Genomic DNA, 4,316 nt, shown 5'->3' on the forward strand with positions numbered 1-4,316 from the left:
ACCTGAACCTCCAACACATGCTCTTCTACCTTCATGTCCTTTCCTGGATAAAACAGGTTGGCCTTTTTTAGGGAGGCCAGGAACAGGAACTTTCAGTGATCCTCCTGCCTCTGCCTCTTGAATGTTGGGTTTCTGGGCATGCGCTGCTCTATTTGCCCTTCTCTCTGTATCTTTTGATTGGAAGGAATTAATTTGAAATCTTTCTATAGAGAAGGCTTCCTCTTTCCACAATTTACTCATAAAAGTGTGCTGGATAGCTTTAGTTGTCAACCTGACACACCTGGATAGAGGGAGACTCAATTGAGGAATTTTCTGCATTGGACAGGGCTGTGGCCACGTCTGTGGGGTATTTTCTTGATTTTTGAGTGATGTGGGAGGGCCCAGACCACTGTGGGTGATGCCACCCCTGGGCAGGTTGTTTGATATTGTATAAGAACAGGTTGAGCAGGGGCCAGGGGAGCAAGCCAGTAAGCAGTGTTCCTCCATGATCTGTGCTGAATTCAGCTCCTGCCTCCAGGTTCCTGCCCTGAGTTCCTACCTTGGGCTCCCTGATGAACTGTGACCCAGAAGATGTAAACCAAATAAACGCTTTCCTCCCCAAGTTGGTATTGGTCAGAATGTTTTGTCATAGCAATTTCAGGCAAACTAGAAGTGTTGCTTTTCATACTCAAATGTCCTCTAATAATGTGACTTATGAAAAACAAAGGTTTAGGGGCTGGAGAGATGGCTCAGTGGTTAAGAACACTGGTTGTTCTTGCAGAAGACCCAGGTTCGAATCCCAGCACCCACATGGCAGCTAAAAACTGTCCGTCACTCCAGTTGTGGGGGATCTGACAGCCTCTTCTGTCCTCCACGTGCACTGCATGACATGGGTATAATTACCTACATGCAGGCAATACATTCATACACATAAAATAAAAAAAATAAAATATTTTTTAAAAAAAGAAAAGAAAGGTTTAAAACTATCAGAAATATGTAGATGACTCCAGGTAAAAGTCAGACCACTGATTTTGATAGCACAAATAGCATTAATGGCACCCCCTAAGGGTGATGTTATTTTAAAAAGGCATTTCTTCCTCTAAACTGTTTCAAGCTCTAAGGAACAGAGTGTTGGTTAAATACTCCCTGTTTCACCTTGACTGAGTGCTCTTGTGCATTGCATAACTTTATCAATGTGTGCAGAGGCCAGTTTTAGTATCTGCTTTTCTTTGGAGATTTGCCCTTCTTCTGGGCAAAGTTACTCTCCCTTTATGTGCATTTACAATATGTTTGTTTGTTTTTGACTTCTGGAGACAGAGTCCCCTGTAGCCCCAGCTGTCCTGGACTCACTATGGAGAACAGGCTGGCCTCCATCTCATAGAGATCCACCTACCTCTGCCGCCTGAGTTCTGGATTAAAAGCAAGCGATATGTTTTAAAATATAAAATCTGGTGGCTGGTAATGGAACAGTCAGTAAAGTGCTTGCTGGTCAAGCTTGAGTTTTATGCGTAACACCTACATAAAAGCTGATAGTTTGCACCTGGAATCCCAGCTCTAGGATGGTTGAGACAGAAGGATCCCTGGGGCTTACTTGGCAAGGCAGTCTAATTGAATTGTTCCAAGTTCAGTGAGAAACCCTGTCTCAAAAAAATAAAGGGGAGTCTAAGAATAAATAAAAATACTATTAAAAAAATAAGGTGGAGAGTGATTGAGGAAGACACCAACTTTGATCTCTGACATCAATACACACAGAACCACTCCCACATGTGCACACACACATGAACATGTATACACACACAAAATATATCTGTCATTTGTAGGTGTTCTGGGAATTCCCCTGTGAATATTATAACTGTCAAACTAGGAAATAGAAGTTGCCTCACTTATTTTTAGTTAAAGACATGCTTTTACTATTTCAATAAATACTTAATGAAAAAGAGTTAGTTGACTGGTTGTGCTTGGAGCTAAAATATAATGGTATACAAAGCAGAATAAGTTCTGCGTCATAAAGCCTATAGTTTCAGGGCCTTTTATATTTTCTGGTTATGTTTTTCTTCTTAGTGATGATGCTTTCCAAGAAGATTTTCTTCTGGAGAGAGTGGGGTCATAGGCAGTAACAGAATAACATATTTTTTTCTGATAATGGCCTTTACAAGAGCTGGGGTTGTAGTTCAGTTGGTAATATGCTTACCTATCATGCAAAAAGTCCTAGATTCCATCCCCAGAACTGCGTAAACTAGGTATGTGGCTCATGCCTGTAATTCTAACACTTGTGAGGTCAGAGGTAGGAGGATCCAAAGTACAAGATCATCTTTTAGACCTGAGGATCATGTAGAGCCATGCTTCCACAGGTAGCACCACACTGACCCCCACCCCCACCCTCACCCGGACCCTAAGCTGCCACCACATGAGGACTGGATAACCATACCAAAAGATACTACCAATGACCTAACACAAGATGCACAGGTCCCATCATAAAAACACAAACAGCATGGAAAACAAAGACAATATGTCTCCTCCAAAAATGAGTCCTCCTGTTGGAATGTTCCCTGAGGAAAGTATCTTAGATAACACATAAGACAATGAATTTAAAATACACACTGTAAATATATTGAAGGAACTCAAAGAGAATGTGAATAAATGCCAAAATGAAGACCAAGAAAACACAAACAGTTGAATGAAATAAGGAAAACAATTTATGATATACAGAGTTTAATAAAGAGATATTCCAAAGAAAACCCAAAATGAAATAAAATTTGAAGTGAAAAAGTTTAAAAGCTCAATGTAAAGCTTCATCAATAGAATGGATCAAGTGGAAGAGAGACTTATCAGGAATTAACGTCAAGGTAGAGAAAAAGGATTACTCAGTGAAAGAAAATGATAAATCCAACCGTAACAACAATTCACAAACATAATGTGGAGGAATGCTGGGAAACTGTAAAAAGACCAAACCTGGGGGCTGGAGAGATGGCTGAGCAGTTAAGAGCTCTTGCTGAAGACCTGAGTTCAAATTCCAGCACCCACATGGTGGCTAATAACTATCTGTAACTTCAGTTCAGATGATCCAATGCCCTCTTCTGACCTCTGTGGGCACTGTTCAACATGGGTGCACTCATATCATGCAAGCATAACACTCACACACATAAAAAATTAATTTAGAAAATATAAAAAATAAAATGTTCAGGGCTGGAGAGATAGCTCAACAGTTAAGAACACTGACTGTTCTTGCAGAAGAACTGGGTTCGAATCCCAGCACCCACATGGCAGCTAAGAATGGTCTGTAACTCCAGTTCCAGGGGATCTGACAGCCTCTTCTGTCCTTCACTGGCATTGCACAACATGGGTGCACTTACCAACATGCAGGCAGTACACACATACACATAAAATAAAAATAATAAATAAAATAAAAAATGAAAATAAAAAATAAAAAGATCAAAACTATAAATCATAGATGTAAAAGAAAAAAATAAGTCCAGGTCAAAGTAAAGAAAATATTTTCAGCAAAATCATAGGAGAAATTTTCCCAAATCTAAGGAAAGAGATGCCTATCCAGGAGAAAAAGGCATACAGGACACCAAATTAGACAGGACCAGAAAGGAAATTCCCCACAGCATATAATAGTCAAAATACTAAATGTACAGAATGTACAGAACAAAGAAAGGATATTGAAAGCTGCAAGACAGAAAGACCAAGTAACATAAAAGATAGGCCTATCACTCTGGGCCTGGTTCTGCCCCCACCCACCTTTGCTTCCCTGGGCAGGCGTTGCAATTCTAATATCTGACAAAATAGATTTTAAACTAAAACTAATCAGAACAGATAAAGAGAGCCACTTCATTCTGATCAAAGGAACAATAAACCAAGAAGATATTACAATCATGAACATATATTCACCAAACTCTGGTGTACCCAACTTCATAAAGTACTACAGGGCTTTAAGACCCAGATTAATCACAACTCATCAATAATAGGGGACATCAATACCCCACTGTCTCCAATAGATAGGTCAATAGGACAGAGAGTTAACAGACGGACATCTGAATTAAACAATACCATACATCAAACAGACCTAACAGACATCTACCAAGTAGTCTACCCAAGCACCAAAGGATATATTGTCTATTCAGCGCCCCATGGAACCTTCTCCAAAATCGACCATATACTGGGGCGCAAAACAAACCTCAACAAATACAAAAAGATTGAAATAGTTCCATGCAGTCTATCAGGCCACAATGCAATAAAGCTTAAACACCGGAAGAAACCCTAGTCACCACATGAACACATGGAGATTAAACAACACACTCCTGAATGATGAATGGGTCAAAAGAGAAATTAAG

The sequence above is a fragment of the Nannospalax galili genome, unplaced genomic scaffold (assembly GCF_000622305.1).
Source record: "Nannospalax galili isolate Female #2095 unplaced genomic scaffold, S.galili_v1.0 scaffold186, whole genome shotgun sequence".
Taxonomy (NCBI): Eukaryota; Metazoa; Chordata; class Mammalia; order Rodentia; family Spalacidae; genus Nannospalax; species Nannospalax galili.